The sequence below is a fragment of the Entelurus aequoreus genome, linkage group LG06 (genome assembly GCF_033978785.1).
Source record: "Entelurus aequoreus isolate RoL-2023_Sb linkage group LG06, RoL_Eaeq_v1.1, whole genome shotgun sequence".
NCBI classification, from domain to species: domain Eukaryota; kingdom Metazoa; phylum Chordata; class Actinopteri; order Syngnathiformes; family Syngnathidae; genus Entelurus; species Entelurus aequoreus.
The window spans coordinates 40,804,611-40,826,088 of NC_084736.1; positions in this window are offsets into that span (position 1 = coordinate 40,804,611).

Below are 21,478 nucleotides of genomic sequence, written 5' to 3' on the forward strand. Positions count from 1 at the left end.
TGAAAGAAGAATCCATACCTGTAGAAGTGCTATGGATGATTAGAAGACGGAACAGCACTTATAGCTCCGGTTCAAAGCTTTAAACGGCAGGAAACACTGTTGACATTCACTCAGCGGCACCTGCAGTGAGCAAACTCGTCCAAAGCACAAACAAAAACACACCATGTCAGTGTCTTTGCTTGTATTTTATGAAAAATATTTGCATTGTGGCCGTCAGCGAAGAAAAATCCATAAATTAGCCGCACCGTTTTATAAGCCGCGGGGTACAAAGTGTAGGAAAAACGTATTGGCCGATAACAATACTGATAAATACTGGTACCGATAAGGAATATCGATCGGATTGTATCAATACCTAATAATATACATCCCTAAATATTACACTTGCAGGTTTCCATTTGTTCCATGGATATTCGAGTGTAGGCGGTCCCTGTAGGCCACTTGTCAAAAACTGTGAGCGAGGTAGCCGGGTCCACCAAGCAGCCAACAGACTTTGCTGATGTTGTTGTTGCTGTGCAGCCAAGCAGTCTTGAAGCTGTAAGACAGCCTCAACACTCGCTTGTGAAGTCCCCTGACTCTCGGGCCTCTCGTAGGTCCCGAAAGAAAAAAAAAAGGCAAGAGCGCCAAAGACGATGGACAGTTTTAATACAGCAGCTCTGCCCTCTGGGGAGTCGGCTAGCAGGGAAGCCCCTGCAGATGTTATGGGTGGCGGTGGCAAAATGAAGCACATCCATTTCGGGCAGCCTGCGGGATGACGTGACGACGCAGGCCTCTGAAGGGGTTTGTTGTCGTCTTGTCTCTCACACGAGTCTCTCAGAATTACACAACGCTGGAATCCCGCATAAGAGCGAGTCAGGAGCATTGATTCCATCCTTTCTGACTTTGACTATTTGGGCTTACAGCGCAGCACACAGTCCCTGGTCTGATGTGAAGGAAGGGGAGAAAGCTGCAGTTCAAGTGAAATAATGGTCGCTTTGGGGGACATTACCATATTGTTTGCACTATAAGGCTCACTTAAAATCCTTTCATTTTCTCAAAACAGTGCGCCTTATAACCCGGTGCGCCTCAGATACAGAATAATTTTGGTTGTGCTTACCGACCTTAAAGCTATTTTATTTGGTACTAGGTGAAATGAAATGATAAGTGTGACCAGTAGATGGCAGTCACACATAAGAGATACGTCTAGACTGCCATATGACTCAAGTAAACAACAGCAACATTTTATATGTTCCATTGAAAATATAGAACATTACACACGGCGCTCCTTTAAAGGCCTACTGAAATTATTTTTTTTTATTTAAACGGGAATAGCAGATCCATTCTATGTGTCATACTTGATCATTTTGCGATATTGCCATATTTTTGCTGAAAAGATTTAGTATAGAACAACGTCGATAAAGTTCGCAACTTTTGGTCTGATAAAAAAAAACCTTGCCCCTACCGGAAGTAGCGTGACGTTGTCAGTTGTTCACTCCCTCATATTTTCCTATTGTTTTCAACGCAGCTAGAGCGATTCGGACCATTACCCCATTAATTTGAGCGAGGATGAAAGATTCGTGGACGAGGAACGTTAGAGTGACGGACTAGAATGCAGTGAAATACATATTTTTTTTCGCTCTGACCGTAACTTAGGTACAAGCTGGCTCATTGGATTCCACACTCTCTCCTTTTTCTATTGTGGATCACGGATTTGTATTTTAAACCACCTCGGATACTATATCCTCTTGAAAATGAGAGTCGAGAACGCGAAATGGACATTCAGTGCCTTTTATCTCCACGACAATACATCGGCGAAACGCTTTAGCTACGAGCTAACGTGATAGCATCGTGCTTTAACTGCATATAGAAACAAAAAAAATAAACTCCTGACTGGAAGGATAGATAGAAAATCAACAATACTATTAAACCGTGGACATGTAAATACACGGTTAATGCTTTCCAGGCTGGCGAAGGTTAACAATGCTGTGCTAACGACGCCATTGAAGCTAACTTAGCAACTTAGCAACCGGACCGCACAGAGCTATGCTAAAAACATTAGCTCTCCACCTACGCCAGCCAGCCCTCATCTGCTCATCAACACCCGTGCTCACCTGCGTTCCAGCGATCGGCGGAAGGACGGAGGACTTCACCCGATGCGTTTGGCGGCCCGGAGACGTAGGAAGTCAAGGTGAGGTCGCCGGCTAGCGCGTCTGCTCTCCAACAAAGTCCTCCTGGTTGTGTTGCTGTAGTCCGCTGCTAATACACCGATCCCACCTACAACTGTCTTCTTTGCAGCCTTCATTGTTCATTAAACAAATTGCAAAAGATGTCCAGAATACTGTGGAATTATGAAATGAAAACAGAGCTTTTTGTATAGTATTCTACGGGGTACCATAACTTCCGTTAAACTGACTTCGTCACGCGCATACGTCATCATACCGTGAAGTTTCAGCCGGATATTTCCCGGGAAATTTTAAATGTCACTTTATAAGTTAACCTGGCCGTATTGGCATGTGTTGCAATGTTAAGATTTCATCATTGATATATAAACTATCAGACTGCGTGGTCGGTAGTAGTGGGTTTCAGTAGGCCTTTAATGCGCCTTAAAATCCGGTGCACCTTTTGTATGAAAATATACCTGAATAGACCCACTCATCGGCAGTGTGCCTTATAATCCGGTGCGTCCTATGGTCCAGAAAATACGGTATTTTGACTATATGACACTATTGCTATGATGCTTCCCTGGTATGTTAACACGCTGAGGTGAGAGCATGAAGGTTCGGTCAGGTGACTTATCAAAATGACACCAAGAAGAGGGCACACTTCACATTATTAAAATGAACCTTTTTTTTTTTTAACACCCTCTAGTGCCAAGGCTGAACCCTCGGGGTTGTGAAAAAAAAGTTGTTACTTTATTTTATTGATTGATTGAGACTTTTATTAGTAGGTTGCACAGTGAAGTACATATTCCGTACAATTGACCACTAAATGGTAACACCCGAATAAGTTTTTCAACTTGTTTAAGTCGGGGTCCACTTAAATTGATTCATGATACAGATATATACTATCAGATATATACTATCATCATAATACAGTCATCACACAAGATAATCACATTGAATTATTTACATTATTTACAATCAGGGGTGTGGAGGGGGGCGGGGAGGGGGGGTAGGATATGGACAGCAAGTAGTGGACATAGAGAGAGAGAGAGAGAGAGAGAGAGAGAGAGAGAGAGAGAGAGAGAGAGAGCGAGAGCGAGAGAGAGAGAGAGAGAGATCAGAAGGCATAAGAAAAAGTATCTGCATTTGATTGTTTACATTTGATTATTAGCAATCTGGGGAGGGTGTTAGTTTAGGGTTGTAGCTGCCTGGAGGTGAACTTTTATTGCGGTTTTGAAGGAGGATAGAGATGCCCTTTCTTTTATACCTGTTGGGAGCGCATTTCAGATTGTTGTGGCATACAAAGAGAATGAGTTAAGACCTTTGTTAGTTCGGAATCTGGGTTTAACGTGGCTAGTGGAGTTCCCCCTGGTGTTGTGGTTATGGCGGTCATTTACGTTAAGGAAGTAGTTTGACATGTACTTCGGTATCAGGGAGGTGTAGTGGATTTTATAGACTAGGCTCAGTGCAAGTTGTTTAACTCTGTCCTCCACCTTGAGCCAGCCCACTTTGGAGAAGTGGGTAGGAGTGAGGTGGGATCTGGGGTGGAGGTCTAGAAGTAACCTGACTAGCTTGTTCTGGGATGTTTGGAGTTTAGATTTGAGGGTTTTGGAGGTGCTAGGGTACCAGGAGGTGCATGCATAATCGAAAAAGGGTTGAACGAGAGTTCCCGCCAGAATCCTCATGGTGCTTTTGTTGACCAGAGAGGAGATTCTGTAGAGAAATCTCGTTCGTTGGTTAACCTTTTTGATTACCTTGGTTGCCATTTTATCACAGGAAAGGTTAGCCTCTAGAATGGAACCTAGGTAGGTGACCTCATCTTTCCTGGTGATAACAATGTCACCCACTTTTATAGTGAAGTCATTGACTTTCTTAAGGTTGATGTGGGACCCAAACAGGATGGATTCAGTTTTACCCAAGTGAATGGATAGCTTGTTGTCAGCGAGCCAGGTGCAAGTTCTACAGAGCTCAGCACTGAGGATTTTCTCCACATGTGACTTGTCCTTGTCGGATACCAGCAGGGCAGAGTCATCCGCAAACAAAAACAATTCACAGTCGCATGCCGATGACAAGTCGTTTATGTATATTAGGAACAGTAAAGGTCCCAATATACTGATTTGGGGGACTCCATAGCTCACCGAGAGGGGGGGACGGACACGGTGCCGTTTACCTCTACCACATGCTCCCTCCCCTCCGAGTAAGATTGCATCCAGCTCCATGAGGTTTTGTTAAATCCGATTGCTCTGAGCTTATCCAACAGTATAGCGTGGTTAACGGTGTCAAAGGCCTTCTGAAGGTCCAGCATGACCATGCCGCAGTATTTGCCCGTGTCCACCTCATGTTTGATGTGGTCGGTCAGATAGAGAAGGCATGTGTCAGTGGAGTGGTTAGTTCTGAAGCCGGATTGGAATTTGTACATGAGTTTATTAGTGGCAAGTTAACTATCGACCTGTTCATAAACTATTTTCTCCATTACTTTCGAAATGGAACTGAGAATAGAAACAGGTCGGTAGTTGCCAGGTTCCAATTTGCTTCCTTTTTTAAAGAGGGGAGTTACTCTTGCTATCTTAAAATCTTTTGGTACTTGGCCTTGTGTAATTGATAGGTTTATTATGTGCGTGATGATCGGGGCAATGATGGAGGCAGAGTCCCTGAGGAATCTGGAGGGATTATTATCAAGGCCGGTGGCCTTGTTTGGGTGGAGCGCGCTAAATTTTTTAAACACCTCATCAGCTGTGACCATTTCTAATTTGAAATCATCGTTGGATACTCCTAGCTTTCTGTAGAAGGCTTTAATGTGTTCTACACCAAAGCGACCAGAGTGGTGGGACAGTTTGTTGACAAGAGTTGCGGCTATGCTGGTGAAAAAGGTGTTCAAATAAGTTATATAATTACTAACTGAATTACTCTTTAATACATGTAAATAATTACTGGGGAAAGTCATTAATATGTTACCGCACTTAAACAATTAAAAACAATTCTAATATCTGGCATATGCAGTTGAGAGACGTCTTTTATTGAGAGCACACTGTGCGTGTGGTCTCTGTGTTTAAAAGGCGGGGCCTGCTGCCTAGAGACGTGTGACGACATTGAGGATTTTCGACGGAGCTGTTTTTGTTAGCTTTACAGTTAGCAGCCGCAGTTTGTCGGCTCTGACTCGAGCTCTTTTGAATCTTTAATCTGATTGTGTTGCCTCTGCTTAATAAATGGGAGGAATGTGCTTCGATGGCTGTTATATCTTCTTGTCATTAAACGGTGTATTGTTTCGATGGAAAGTTTGTCGCTTGAATCATTGTTGTTGATGATTTATTCCCATTGTGTGCGTATGTTGTCTGCTGTGTCACAGTGTGATGGAGCCTCTTCCTTTTTGATATCTAGTCGATTTCAGTGCGGTGATGCTTGTTTTCACGAGTAAAAAGACATTTCTTTCATTGAACTTGCTGTACTCATGACGACGTCTTGTTGTCGACCCAAAACCACATCAAAAGTAGCCTGCCACGTTTCATCGAGCTATCGCTAACGGCGTTGTAACAGACTTAAAAGTAATTAATTGGAATACTCGTTACTAGTAAAAGTAAGAGTTACGAACGGAAAATCTGAATCGGACATCCCATCCTACGGACAATCTGCCCGTGCCCTTGCACAGAAGTTTTGCCTTATCAACCAATCTCGCGAAAGTTTTTCACACATATGCTTGTCAGTCCCAAAATCCGTGGCTAAATGTCAAAAGTTACAAACTTAGTGTTTTGTAGAGTATACGTTACAAATGTGTGATCTGTGACATTGTTACAAGTGGATGAATAGGATTTTTAAAAATCCTACAGTTTTGCAGTTTACAGGATTGTGACGTAGCCTAGTTGCATCAGTTATTTTCATTTTAACAAACAGAGTGACTCCTTGCTTCAGCACAAAAGAGGACACAACTCGTAAATGGATGCATCCAATTAACACTTGTTGTCTCTTTAACGCCGTCACACGTTTGCTCTTTCCATTTGGATGGCTCATCTGCAGCTTGTCACCTCCACCATTTGCGCTGACCGTCAGCTAAAGAGCTCCATTGTTCCCGTGGGTCCGTGGCAAAGTCTTTTTTTATTTCCACAAAGTCTGAAAACAACATTTCCCAACTCATCAAGTCTCAGCGCTTTCTCTCTTTCTGACTGTATGCACTTTTGCACCAAGCTCTGCAAACGTTGACAGGTGTTTGATTCTTATTAGCAACCACAAGTGACTCATTCGCAAGTTACCGCCGCTTGAAATTGAGAATGCCACCACAAAGTGTTTTAAAGGTGAGCTGTTAAACTCATTTTTGGTCCTTTCGTGTTACATTTTTGGACAGGCAGCAACACAACGCTTTGTGGACCTGCATCACTCCTTGGTTTTTCGGCATCCCTCTGAAATGGTCCATGTAATTAACTGCACCCCCCTGTTTTATAGATGGCAACAAGCTAGCCTTGCAGACATGCTGTCAATTACTGTGTGAGCTTGAAACAGGTCAGGATGAATATGTATTACATTTGGGAAGCCACCCTTTGGCAGGCCCCACTTTGTGCACCCTGGTTCTAGATCAGGGGTCTTCAACAGGGGGTCCCTGACAGCCACAGGGTCCACGGAGGTACGACAAGGGGGGGTCATAAAATCAAAAACCCAAAACCAGGGAAGTTGGCATGTTGTGTAATTCGTAAATAAAAACAGAATACAATGATTTGCAAATCCTTTTCAACTTATACTCAATTGATTAGACTGCAAAGACAAGATATTTAATGTTCACACTGAGAAACTTGATTTTTTTTTGCAAATAATCATTAACTTTGAATTTAATGGCAGCAACACATTGCAAACAAGTTGTCACAGGGGCATTTTTACCACTGTGTTACATGGCTTTTCCTTTTAACAACACTCAGTAAACGTTTGGGAACTGAGGAGACACATTTTTGAAGTGGGATTCTTTCCCATTCTTGCTTGATGTACAGCTTAAGTTGTTCAACAGTCCGGGGTCTCCGTTGTTGTATTTTAGGCTTCATATTGCGCCACACATTGTCAATGGGAGACAGGTCTGGACTACAGGCAGGCCAGTCTAATACCCAGTGTAAATGGCAGCAAATTTTGTTCATGAGAAAAATGCAGTTCTGTCTTGTTACGTTTTTTTTGTGCCTTTATTTTGAAGAACTCATTCTTATTCTGTTACTTCCTTTATTGCTGATGCTTGACTTCCTGCTGCCGTTCCGTCTGACATCAACAGTGCATACTCACGTTACTCCAGGACTGGTAAAACATGCTGAAAAATATATATTTCTCATATTCTGTGTGAACATTTGTGAGAGGTTATTTTATTGTGCCTCGTGTTTGTGTTGTTTATATGTCACATTTAATGAGAGTCACTACGAGCTGTGTGTGGAAGCTTGGCTAACAAGTTGAGCAAACCTAGCGCCCTTGGAAGCGGAAGGAGGTAGGAGGAGACTAATGGTTTTATTTATTGTAAATTAAGTGGTTCATTTTATTCAAAACAAACGGATAAATGTCATTATTTTATTTACTAAAAAAGATTTGTTTATAAGTTTAAAAATGTAAACATGATTTATGCATTGTTTATGGAAATTTGGTACAATGGCATTTGTATTTTCTGTCCATCTTCATAGTTTTCACGGTGTCAAAATTGTGAGGAGAAAAGGAGAGAATTAAAGTTGCACCAGTCAAAGTTCTCTGCATCTTGTGTCATTAATCCAAGTGGGCCGCTACACCCAGACTGTTTTACTACGAGGCCACGCTGTTGTAACACGTGGCTTGGCATTTTCTTGCTGTCCATGATAACGTTGCTTCGATGGCAACATATGTTGCTCCAAATCCTGTATGTACCTTTCAGCATTAATGGTGCCTTCACAGATGTGTAAGTTACTCATGTCTTGGGCACTAATACACCCCATTACCATCACAGATGCTGGCTTTTACACTTTGCGCCTAGTACAATCTGGATGGTTCTTTTCCTCTTTGGTCCAGAGGACACAACGTCCACAGTTTCCAAAAACAATTTGAAATGTGACCTCCTCAGACCACAGAACACTTTTCCACTTTGCATCAGTCCATCTTAGATGAGCTCAGGCCCAGCAAAGTCGACAGCGTTTCTGGGTGTTGTTGATAAATGGCTTTGGCTTTACACAGTAGAGTTTTAACTTGCACTTACAGATGTAGCCACCAACTGTAATTACTGACATTGGTTTTCTGAAGTGTTCCTGAGCCCATGTGGTGATATCCTTTACACACCGATGTCGGTTTTTGATGCAGTACCACCTGAGGGATTAAAGGTCCGTAATATCATCGCTTACATGCAGTGATTTCTCCAGATTCTCTGAACCTTTTGATGATATTAGGACAGTAGATGGTAAAATCCCTAGATTCCTTGCAATAGCTCGTTGAGAAATGTTTTTCTTAAGCTGCTGGACAATTTGCTCACGCATTTGTTCACAAAGTGTTGACCCTCGCCCCATCCTTGTTTTTGAATTACTGAGCATTTCATGGAAGCTGCTTTTATACCCAATCATGGCACCCACCTGTTCCCAATTAGCCTGTTCACCTGTGGGATGTTCCATATAAGTGTTTGATGAGCATTCCTCAACTTTCTCAGTCTTTTTTGCCACTTGTGCAAGCTTTTTCGAAACATGTTGCAGGCATCAAATTCCAAGTGAAGCTAGGCGAACACACGTCTACAACGCTAAATATATCCTGTGGTGTACCTCAGGGATCAATACTAGGACCTAAATTATTCAATTTCTATATAAATGACATTTGTAAAGTTACAAAAGATTTAAAGTTAGTATTATTTGCGGATGATACAACAGCGTTTTGTTCAGGAGAGAACACACAGGAGATAATACAAATAATAACAGAAGAAATTAACAAATTAAAAAGATGGTTTGACAAAACAGACTATCGTTGAATCTCAGTAAAACTAAGATAATGCTCTTTGGTAACAGTAGAAGAGAAAGTCAAACACAAATACAAATAGACGGAATAGAAATTGAAAGAGTAAACGAAACCAAATTTCTAAGTATAATGATTGATGATAAATTGAACTGGAAATCTCACGTAAAAAATATACAACATAAAGTTGCAAGAAACACGTCAATAATGAATAAAGCAAAACATGTTATAGACCAAAAATCCCTTCATATTCTCTACTGCTCACTAGTGTTACCATATCTGAGCTACTGTGTAGAAATATGGGGAAATAATTACAAAAGTACACTTCATTCATTAACGGTGTTACAAAAAAGATCAGTTAGAATAATACATAATGTTGGATATAGAGAACATACAAACCCTTTATTTCTTGAATCAAAAATACTGAAATTCCACGACATAGTGAATTTGCAAACAGCTAAAATTATGCACAAAGCAAACTATAACCTGCTACCCAAGAATATACAACAATTCTTCTCAAAAAAAGAGGAGAAATATAATCTTAGAGAAAAACGTAATTTAAAACATTTGTTTGCACGTACAACACTTAAGACCTTCAGTATATCAGTATGTGGAATTAAATTATGGAATGGATTAAGCAAAGCAATCAAACAATGTACTAATATGATACACTTCAAGAAACTCTTCAAACTTAAAGTGTTTACAAAGTACAAAGAAGAAGAACCATGACAAACATTCTCAATTTATTTCATCCATCCATTCATTCATTCTTAAAGTAATCTTACTTATCTCATCATATGAAATATGACTTACTTCACCAATTATTATTATTAAATTCTTACTATTATTTATTTATTTATTTTTATTGTGATTACTTATGGAGTTTATTGTGAAAAAATTGTGAACAGGAAGTGAACAAAAAGTTTTGCAACTGTTATGTAAAGAAAAGGGGTAGGATTAAATAAGCTCTGCTTCTTCCTACTCCTTTTTGAACATGTTGAAAAGAGAAACTGGAAATTGTGTTGTATCATGTTGTATGCTTGCATGTTCGAAATAAACTCAAACTCAAACTCAAACTCAAGTGAGCTAATATTTCCACAAAATAACCAAGTTTTCCATTTCGAACGTTAAGTATCTTGTATTTGCAGATTTGTATTCGACAATTATTTGCAGATTTGTATTTGAAAATTATTTGCAAATCATTGTATTCTGTTTTTATTTACGATTTACACAACGTGACAACTTCACTGGTTTTGGGTATTGTACTTAAAGGAGCCATATGTAATAATGTGGCCAGAAATGGTACTGCAATCTCGGTCAAAATTCTGTAGTACCCTCTCCCTGACTGAGGTTGCCAGATACGCAGCCGAATCCAGCTGGATGGACTGGGCTACTCCAAGGAACTTCAAACTTCCACTGCCTCTTACTAGGGGTGGAGGTGCTGGGACCATAATAGCTGAATAGACAAGCGTTTTGTCAATAACAAATCTCTAACCAACACATTTTACACATAAATTAGGCTGTTTTCAGGAAGAAGTAGGTCATGCCTGCACACAATATCACAAGAAATGGCAATCATATGGTTATTGTCAGTAATATCAGAAAACCAAGACTACAACCAGCTAGCAATGGTTATACTGGTGAACATAAGTCGAGCATGCTTAGCAGCCTAATGTACGCCCAAAACTAAAGAAGAGACATTTTACCAAGGTATGCCTATAGGCTACACCAATGAGGAATTATTTGATCATGTGATTTGTCTCCATACCTTTCACATTGCCATGATGACAGCCGTGCAAATGTTGGAACCCATTTCCTCAGCGTATCAGCATATTGAGAAGGAAATAGGCACTGACACTACCCTTATCCAAAATATATTTTGCCCTTTCAATTGGATGACACATTGACATACAGGCTAACAGGCATATATTTCCCCCGTTAGCCTGTATGTCCGGGCTAGCATGGTAAGCATTACACAAGGAGCTAAGCACCATCACACTAAGCATTGGTTGCAGCAACATACTAGCTTTGTTAGACAAGATCATAGACTGTATTGGACTATATAGTTTACATACCAAATGTCCGTTTCCATTTATTACAAGTCATAAGAAAACGTAAATGCCTGACTTACCTATCAAGGAGGAAATTAGCAAGTTTGGCGTCAGATGAAAAACTCTTCTCCGTCTTCAATGGTCTCCACCTTTCAGAGGCATCCCCGATACAAATCCTGGCTTTGTCATGAATAAGTTGAGAATGGTAATGTGGAGAGGCGGGGCCGGCGAGCGAGCAGCGAGGCAGGGAACGCCGGAGCCTGGCCCAAGATGGCGGCGAGGAGGCGTGGCCGGCAAGCTAGCAGCAAAGCAGGGCACGCTAGAGCCCGGCCCAAGATGACGGCGTGGAGGCGTGGAAGGCAGCGAGCGGCGAGGCGGGACGCGCCGGCAGCGACGCCGCAATCGTGCCCAGGTGCGCGATCCGCACACCTGGGCACGATCATCCAATCTCCTCTCGCGGAAGAAAAGGGGCGCAGCAGAGAGAGACGGGGGAGCACCTGGGCACGATCATCCAATCTCCTCTCGCGGAAGAAAAGGGGCGCAGCAGAGAGAGACGGGGGAGAGACTGGAAGGAGCAAAAGGGAAGCTGACGCGGAGCGAGAGAGGAGAAGAGCCAGAGACAAACGACGAACGAGCGAGCGGAAGAAAAGGAGCTGAAAAGCGACTGAGGCTGTGAGGTTTTATTTGCAAAAATAAACAAACGTCAACTCTGCTCGAGATGTCTCCATTTGATGGTCCAGGGAACCCACAAGACGGCTTGAGTCTGTCACAGGTAACTTTTAGATTGACTTAGATCTGACATGTTTAGTAACTTTACCAGTGTCAGTAGCCAGACCAAGATGGTGGTGTGTAACTGGCAACCTAAATGTGACACACTCACGGACTTTATAATTGGTCAAACGGTGGAGGGCGGGACTTCGAAATGAAAACAATAACCATAATTCGGGGAAATGAGCATATCCCGGCTGAACTACTGTTATCAGTTATAGAGGTATTGGAAAAGAACATGATTTATTAATGCCTTTTGACATATTTAATGATGACTTCACATGACATTTTTACATAAGGCTCCTTTTAATAATTTGATTTTTCATTCACATTATTTTCCCAGAAATGTAAATGTTTTTACATACACACTGACATTAATCCAACACATTGTCATGTTTTGCATGATTGGCATTGGCATGGACACTGCAGCTTGCTGTTTTAAAGACTACATCCACACTGCAGGCCAAATGGGCACAAATCAGATTTTTTGACAGATTCACATCAGATTCTGACTTTTTCCAGCTGACTGTTGACACTGCAAGTAACATGTGACTTTCATCAGATTCCGGTGTAAACGTGGACAGGCCCCAATGTGGCCCCAACTTGTGGCCACATTGGGGCCTTGTCGTCACGTGCATGTGCACTGCGATAAAGTGAAAACAAAGGAAGTTAACAGGAAGGAAGTTGCTACTTCTACAAAATGTAATAAAAGTCGCGACACCTTAAAATTATTGTTTTTAGATGAAACTAAAGGTATATAAAGTATGAATGGATGTATCCATCCATCCATTTTCTACCTTTTATCCCTTTTGGGTCACGGGGGGTGCTGGAGCCTATATAGTGTAATATATTTGGGAGGGTTGTAATCTTTTTATGGCTGTTAAGTAGAGGAGATATCAGCCTGGATCTATGCTAGCTTTATTTTTCAACTGTAAACAAATGCGCCACAGGGTCAATTACAGTCTTTCAACAATCGCTATTCCTTCGGAATCAAAATATATATTCATATATTACATATACCGGTAGACTATTATTTGTGCCCTACTGACAAGTGATGCACCGAAAATTCGGTCGTCTTAAATACAAACCGAAACCGGATGTTGTGATGAAATATCCATTTCCGCTGGCGACTGCGAATGGCGTAGCTTGCCCAAAGCTGACGAAACAGTTGTATTCGGGAGATGGGCTCTACAGGAACCCATCTCAGTAAATGATTTACTGAGGACGACTTTCTGACTGTTGGACACTGCGGACAAAAAGCCTGACTTTTTATGAGCAATTCGGTATGATTTATTGTTTAAGTCATATCGTTTTGTGTATTATTGTTTTGTATTTCATTTACTTACTTTTTAGTAAAAGAACTGTGACCTAATAATGTCCGTTTAATATAGTAAACCACTCCTGCGTATGTCATCAGCCTGATTTGTATAAACCACGCTGAACTGTGAAATGCGGTGGAAACACAAATCACGGACTTCTACAGGAACCCATAGTTCCAGGAACATTTGGTTCCAGGAAAAGGGTCTCTTATGGGAATTGTATCTTTGAAAAAAACCTTAAGAGTACGCAGACGTGTACAATTTTGAGATATGAGCTGTTTCTTGGCTATTTTGTTTACGCTTTGTTGCGGACAATTACTGTTTTGAATATAAATATAAAATATATACTTGAAACGTTCCCAAATGATGGTCAAACAAACCAAAGTTTGATTTTGGGCCACAGAAAGTCAACTGTAGTGCAGATTTTTCCAACCAGGCCTTTGTATTGTTATAACACGAATACTAGAGTGTACGCACAAATAATGTGATTACCCCCTGCTGAGAAACACTTCTTCTGTTGCTATTTTGAATAACAAGTAGTCTATGGTTCCGTTTATAATTCGGCACATTGTGAGAAGCATACTTTGAAAACTACAAACATGTCTGTCAAAAAGACATCGCCCAAAACGACATTCAAAAAAGGGCAACATTTATGAAAAAGTTGGACATATATATATATATATATATATATATATATATATATATATATATATATATATATATATATATATATATATATATACAGTATACAGTCACGATCGAAATAAGAGTTGCAGAAATTATTGGAAACTCAAGACAGACTTGAGTTTCCAATAATTTCTGCAACTCTTATTTTTTGTGATAGAGTGATTGGAGCACATACTTGTTGGTCACAAAAAACATTCATAAAGTTTGGTTCATTTTTGAATTTGTTATGTGTCTACAGAAAATGTGACCAAATGTGCTGGGTCAAAAGTATACATACAGCAATGTTAATATTTGCTTACATGTCCCTTGGCAAGTTTCACTGCAATAAGGCGCTTTTGGTAGCCATCCACAAGCTTCTGGCAAGCTTCTGGTTGAACTTTTGACCACTCCTCTTGACAAAATTGGTGCAGTTCAGCTAAATTTGTTGGTTTTCTGACATAGACTTCTTTCTTCGGCATTGTCCACACGTTTAAGTCAGGACTTTGGGAAGGCCATTCTAAAACCTTAATTCTAGCCTAATGTAGCCATTCTTTGACCACTTTTGACGTGTGTTTAAGGTCATTGTCCTGTTGGAACACCTAACAGCGCCCAAGACCCAACCTCCGGGCTGATGATTTTAGGTTGTCCTGAAGAATTTGGAGGTAATCCTCCTTTATTATTGTCCCATTTAAAGCACCAGTTCCATTGGCAGCAAAACAGGCCCAGAGCATAATACTACCACCACCATGCTTGACGGTAGGAAAGGTGTTCCTGGCATTAAAGGCCTCACCTTTTCTCCTCCAAACATATTGCTGGGTATTGTGGCCAAACAGCTACATTTTTGTTTCATCTGACCACAGAACTTTCCTCCAGAAGGTCTTATCTTTGTCCATGTGATGTCAGATGAAACAAAAATTGAGCTGTTTGGCCACAATACCCAGCAACATGTTTGGAGGAGAAAAGGTGAGGGCTTAATCCCAGGAGCACCATCCCTAATGTCAAGCATGGTGGTGGTAATATTATGCTCTGGGTCTGTTTTGCTGCCAATAGAACTGGTGCATTAAATGGGACAATGAAAAAGGAGGATTACCTCCAAATTCTTCAGGACAAGCTAAAATCATCAGCCTGGAGTTTGGGTCTTGGGCGCAGTTTGGTGTTCCAACAGGACAATGACCCCAAACACACGTCAAAAGTGGTAAAGGAATGGCTAAATCAGGCTACAGTGAAGGTTTTAGAATGACCTTCCCAAAGTCCTGACTTAAACGTGTGGACAATGCTGAAGAAACAAGTCCATGTCAGAAAACCAACAAATTTGGCTGAACTGCACCAATGTTGTCAAGAGGAGTGGTCAAAAGTTCAACCAGAAGCTTGCCAGAAGCTTGTAGATGGCTACCAAAAGCGCCTTATTGCAGTGAAACTTGCCAAGGGACATGTAAGCAAATATTAACATTGCTGTATGTTGACCCCGCAGATTTGGTCACATTTTCAGTAGACCCATAATTAATTCATAAAAGAATCAAACTTCATGAATGTTTTTTGTGACCAATAAGTATGTGCTCCAATCACTCTATCACAAAAAAATATGAGTTGTAGAAATTATTGGAAACTCAAGACAGCCATAACATTATGTTCTTTACAAGTGTAGGCCAACTTTCGATCGTGAGTGTATATATATATATATATATATATATATATATATATATATATATATATATATATATATATATATCTATATATATATATATATATATATATATATATATATATATATATAGATATATATATATATAGATATATATATATATATAGATATATATATATATATATAGATATATATATATATAGATATATATATATATATAGAGAGAGAGATTTATATTACAATCATTCGAAGCTTTGATTTCCTGGACCTCCAACCTGAGTGCTGCCTCACTCGCCTGTCTTCGATTGGCAATCAGGACACACCTGTTCCTGGTTGCCAATCAGGCTGCTTTATTTGCCAGCCCTGTCCTTTAGACTGTTTAATTTCTTCGAGTGAAACGGGTGTTTGGTTGTTTCCGGAACAAGTTCGGTTTCTCGTGCACTCCCGAGCTGCACTAGCCTTATTTTACTTTTAGATCAAATCTTACCTGCATTCCACCCCATGTCTCTGCATCTTGGGGTCACCTGCAAGCAACGCTTCACTGCTCCTGACACAGTGTTTCTTCACCATTTCAACTCACTTCTCTCCAAAAATGTGAGTTTCAGGATAAATCACACACTTGTATTAAAATAAGGAATAATGCATGTCTTATCTCAGTGTCAAGCGTTCTGTATTGCAGCCTGTTTTGTTTTTTTTCTTCCTCTGAAGGAGCCTGAGGTGAACTGACAACTCTCAGAACGTGACAGTGTGTGCACCCAATTTAGGATAGATTTGCATCACGTTGCACCTCATGTGCTCTAACAAGCGCAAACCCTTTATAACGTCTTATGTAACACCACCATAGGTGATCTTGATGAGAAAAGTGTGTTCCTGTGTATTTCATCTGCTCACAACACACTCTAAAACAAATGTCAGATGATTATGCAAGGTGTGGTTAAGAGTGAGATATTTATTGCCTCATGAACTCCATGACAGCACTTGATCAACATGTGTTATTAAACCACAAGGTCAACGAACATCTGTAAAAAAATTTGTTTTTAGTTTTTTCATCATTTAGTGTGTGAAGTTTGCGTGATTATTTTGCACGGTTTCATCCATCCATCCATCCATCCATCCATCCATCCATCCATCCATCTTCTTCCGCTTATCCGAGGTCGGGTCGCGGCGGCAGCAGCCTAAGTCGGGAAGCCCAGACTTCCCTCTCCCCAGCTACTTCGTCCAGCTCTTATCAGGCGTTCCCAGGCCAGCCGGGAGACATAGTCTTCCCAACGTGTCCTGGGTCTTCCCCGTGGCCTCCTACCGGTCGGACGTGCCCTAAACACCTCCCTAGGGAGGCGTTCGGGTGGCATCCTGACCAGATGCCCGAACCACCTCCTCTGGCTCCTCTCTATGTGAAGGAGCAGCAGCTCTACTTTGAGCTCCGCCCGAAAGACAGAGCTTCTCACCCTATCTCTAAGGGAGAGCCCCGCCACCAGATGGAGGAAACTAATGGGAACGTAGATCGACCGGTAAGTTCAGCCGGACTCTTCTGAACTCCTGTTTCATAGCCATAGCTGTTGTTTTTGTGGATTTAGTTAGTAGAGAGTGAATCAACAGTGCCTCTGCTGGTTGCAGACAAGTAGTGCACTCTCTTTTGCTTCAAGGTAGAATACAAACAATCATCGGTTTGACGCAATTGGTAGCATTCTAAACAATATATAGATGAATTATTGTTAATTTTTCAATTATTGTTCTTAAAGGGGTCATATTATACAAAACCCTAAACCAGTGAAGTTGGCACATTTTGTAAATGGTAAATAAAAACAGAATACAATGATTTGCAAATCTTTTTCAACCTATATTCAATTGAATAGACTGCAAAGACATTAATGGGCCCCAACTCTACGGTTAAGAAACACTGTGTCAGGAGTTGCTTGCAGGGTGACCACAAGATACAAAGACATCGGGTGGAATGCAGGTAACATTTTTATTTTGAAATTGAAATAAGGTTAGTGCAGCTTGGGAGTGCACAAGAAACCAAATTTGATCAGGAAACAACCAAACGGCTGTTTCACTCGAAGAAATTATACAGTCTGGCAAATGAAGTATACTGATTGGCAACCAGGAACAAGTTTGTCCTGATTGCCAATCGAAGACAGGCATTTATACATACATAGTGTATATATGTATAATATAAATTTTATATATTTTCTTCGGTCCAAATTTTTCATAAATTTTGCCCTTTTTTGAATGTCCCTCCAAGTCTTCAAAGTATGCTTCTCACGAGGTGCCGAATTATAATCGGAACCATAGACTACTTGTTATTCGAAATAGGAGGTGTTTCTCAGCAGGGGCTAATCACATTATTTGTGCGTACACGCTAGTATTCATGATAGAACAATAAAAAGGCCTGCAGCTAGGTGGCATCAGTGCTCAATCTAATCAACAGGCTGCCTGTACTACCCAGTAGAAGTAGTAAGTACACAGGAAAACATGTGCACGGAGCCAACAGAGGCGGAGAGACGAAGTTTTTGACAAGAATGACAAAAAAAACGTTAAAAAAACGGAATAAAAAAAGCATGTGGAAGAACACTGTACATAACCTCTGGATTCACTAACTACGGTAGGAAGTGAGGAAAGGCCAATGTGTGTTTTATGCCATTCTACCCCACTTGCAACACCCTATCTCTGGGAGATGTTTTTCTTGTTTTACTCTTGCTGCAATAAAAACAAAGTGCAGACCCCACATTAACACTGAGCAAGAGTTAAGGGTCGCAGTATCTAGTTTGAAGTCCAGATTTGAAAGGATGTGCTGTGCAAAAACGCCCATTGAAGACTTTCTGTGTGTCTGGCAGAGTGCTGGCAAATTGCACTGAAGCTGAATGTGTTCTTATAAAACAGAGCTATGCCGTGAAATAAGACTGAAAGAAATTGTTTCATAAAAAAAAAAAAAGATCAAACTGATGTACATGAGTTGGCAGCACTGTTCCCTCTAATTTTTCATGTGTGAGCAATCGCAAAAACTCTCTGAAAAAATTCTCATGTTGCACAATGAGATGTAAATATGGAAAGTTAATTTTTTTTGCAAATATTAGCTCATTTGGAATTTGATGCCTGCAACATGTTTCAAATAAGCTGGCACAAGTGGCAAAAAAGTTGAGGAATGTTCATCAAACACTTATTTGGAACATCCCACAGGTGAACAGGTTAATTGGGAACAGGTGGGTGCCATGATTGGGTATAAATAGAATAGAATAGAATAGAATAGAAAGTACTTTATTGATCCCTGGGGGAAATTCAGCACCACAGTTCGCTCACAATAGACAAGAATGATAATAAATAATATAATATATATAATATATGATATATACAGTATAATATATCAATAATATAAATATATTCTACATATACTACATATACTCTACATTTAAGCGCAGTCAAGAAGGAACATATGCATTATACAGTCTGATGGCTATCGGTATGAAGGACCTCCTGTGTCGTTCCGTGTTGCATTTTTGGAGTCTGAGCCTTCCACTGAACTTGCTCATTCTCCCCGCAAGGTCCAAGTGTAGTGGGTGGGAGGTGTTGTCCATAATGGCTAGGAGTTTTGCTAGACTTCTCCTCTCTGACACCACCGCCAGAGATTCTAGCTCCACTCCCACCACGTTACTGGCCTTCTCTACCAACTTGTCCAGTCTGTTTGCGTCCCTCGCTCTCAGCCTGCTGCCCCAGCAGGCCACGGCGTACAAGAAGGCGCCCGCCACCACCGACTCATAGAACATCTTCAACAACTTTGTACAGACGTTGAAGGATCCTAGCCTCCTGAGGAAGTAGAGGCAGCTCTGTTCCTTCTTGTAGATTGCCTCAGCGTGTTTTTACCCATTCAGCTTGTTGTCGATGTGTACTCACAGGTATTTATAATCCTCAACCATGTCCACATCGACCCCCCTGTTGGAAACAGGAGTCGCCGGAGTACTCCTCCTCCTTCCCAGGTCCACAACCTAAAAGCAGCTTCCATGAAATGCTCAGTCATTCACAAACAAGGATGGGGCGAGGGTCACCACTTTGTCAACAAATGCGTCAGCAAATTGTTTAAGAACAACATTTCTCAACCAGCTATTGCAAGGGATTTAGGGATTTTACCATCTACGGTCCGTAATATCATCAAAAAGTTCAGAGAATCTGGATAAATCACTGCACGTAAGCAGCAAGGCTGAAAACCAACATTGAATGCCCTTGACCTACGATCCCTCATGCAGTACTGCATCAAAAAGCGACATTAGTGTGTAAAGGATATCACCACATGGGCTCAGGAACACTTCAGAAAACCACTGTCAGTAACTAAAGTTGGTCGCTACATCTGTAAGTGCAAGTTAAAACTCTACTATGCAAAACGAAAGCCATTTATCAACAACACCCAGAAACGCCGCAAGCTTTGCTGGGTCCAAGCTCACAGTTTAAGAACCAACATTTCTCAATGAGCAATTGCAAGGAATTTAGGGATTTCAACATTTACGGTCCGCAATATCTTTAAAAGGTTCAGAGAATCTGGAGACATCACTGCACGTAAGCGATGATAAGCGACATCAGTGTGTAAAGTATATCACCCGATGGGCTCGAATTTCACAACTTGCCAAATTCACTGGTTTTGGGTATTGTATGTCTGGGTGGGGGTCCTGCTCTGGAAATAATTTGTACCCCTTTCCGATATCGCACTTAGTTCCCATTAAAACATTCACATGTTGCACAATGAGATGTAAGCATGGGATCATGTCTACATTCCTGTAACTTTCTCTTTGTAAAATATATATTTTTGTTAGCATTTCTTTAATATAACAACAAATGCCATGGGTGGATCAAGACCTAACATCCACTGTAATGATACCAAGTACAAGAGTGTATCTCGTCGATAATACTATAATTACATCGATATTTTTTATGGTCACAAAATCTTATTTCCTTTAAAAAAAATCATATTATGTTTATAAAGTCAGTAAATACGTCCCTGGACACATGAGGACTTTGAATATGACCAATGTATGATCCTGTAACTACTTGGTATCGGATCTATACCCAAGTTTGTGGTATCATCCAAAACTAATGTAAAGTATCAAACAACAGAAGAATAAGTGATTATTACATTTTAACAGAAGTGTAGATAGAACATGTCAAAACAGAAAATAAGCAGATATTAACAGTAAATTAACAAGTAGATTAATAATCAATTCTTACAGTTTGTCCCTCATAATGTAGACAAAATAATAGAATTATTAAATGACACAATATTAAAGTTAAAGTACCAATGATTGTCATACACACACGAGGTGTGGCGAAATTATTCTCTGCATTTGACCCATCACCCTTGATCACCCCCTGGAAGGTGAGGGGAGCTGTGAGCAGCAGCGGTGGCTGCGCCCGGCAATCATTTTTGGTGATTTAACCCCCAATTCCAACCCTTGATGATGAGTGTCAACCAGGGAGGTAATGGGTCCCATTTTTATAGTCTTTGGTATGACTCGGCCGGGGTTTGAACTCAGAACCTACCGATCTCAGGGCGGACACTCTAACCACTAGGCCACTGTGTTACTGCCTACGTCAGCAGACTAATTAGGAGCCTTTTTTTGTTTACTTACTACTAAGTTGTCTAGTATGTTCACTATTTTATTTGAGGACTAAATTGCAATAATAAACATATGTTTAATGTACCCTAAAATAAAGCCTATAATGAATTTTTTTTGTGTTGCCCTTTATCTAGAAAAGTATCGAAAAGTATCGAAATACATTTTGGTACCGGTACCAAAATATTGGTATGGGGACAACACTAGTGTTTACTGTGTTTTTATTCTTCAATCAGTTATCAAACTTAATAGCGTATACGGTAACGCAAAGAAAAAGAAGGTCTCAGTTACTTTGCTGAGTAACTAGTTACTCTTACAAATGAGGTAACTGAGTTACTACGTCAATTACTTTCTGGGAGAAGTAATTGGTAACTAATTACTA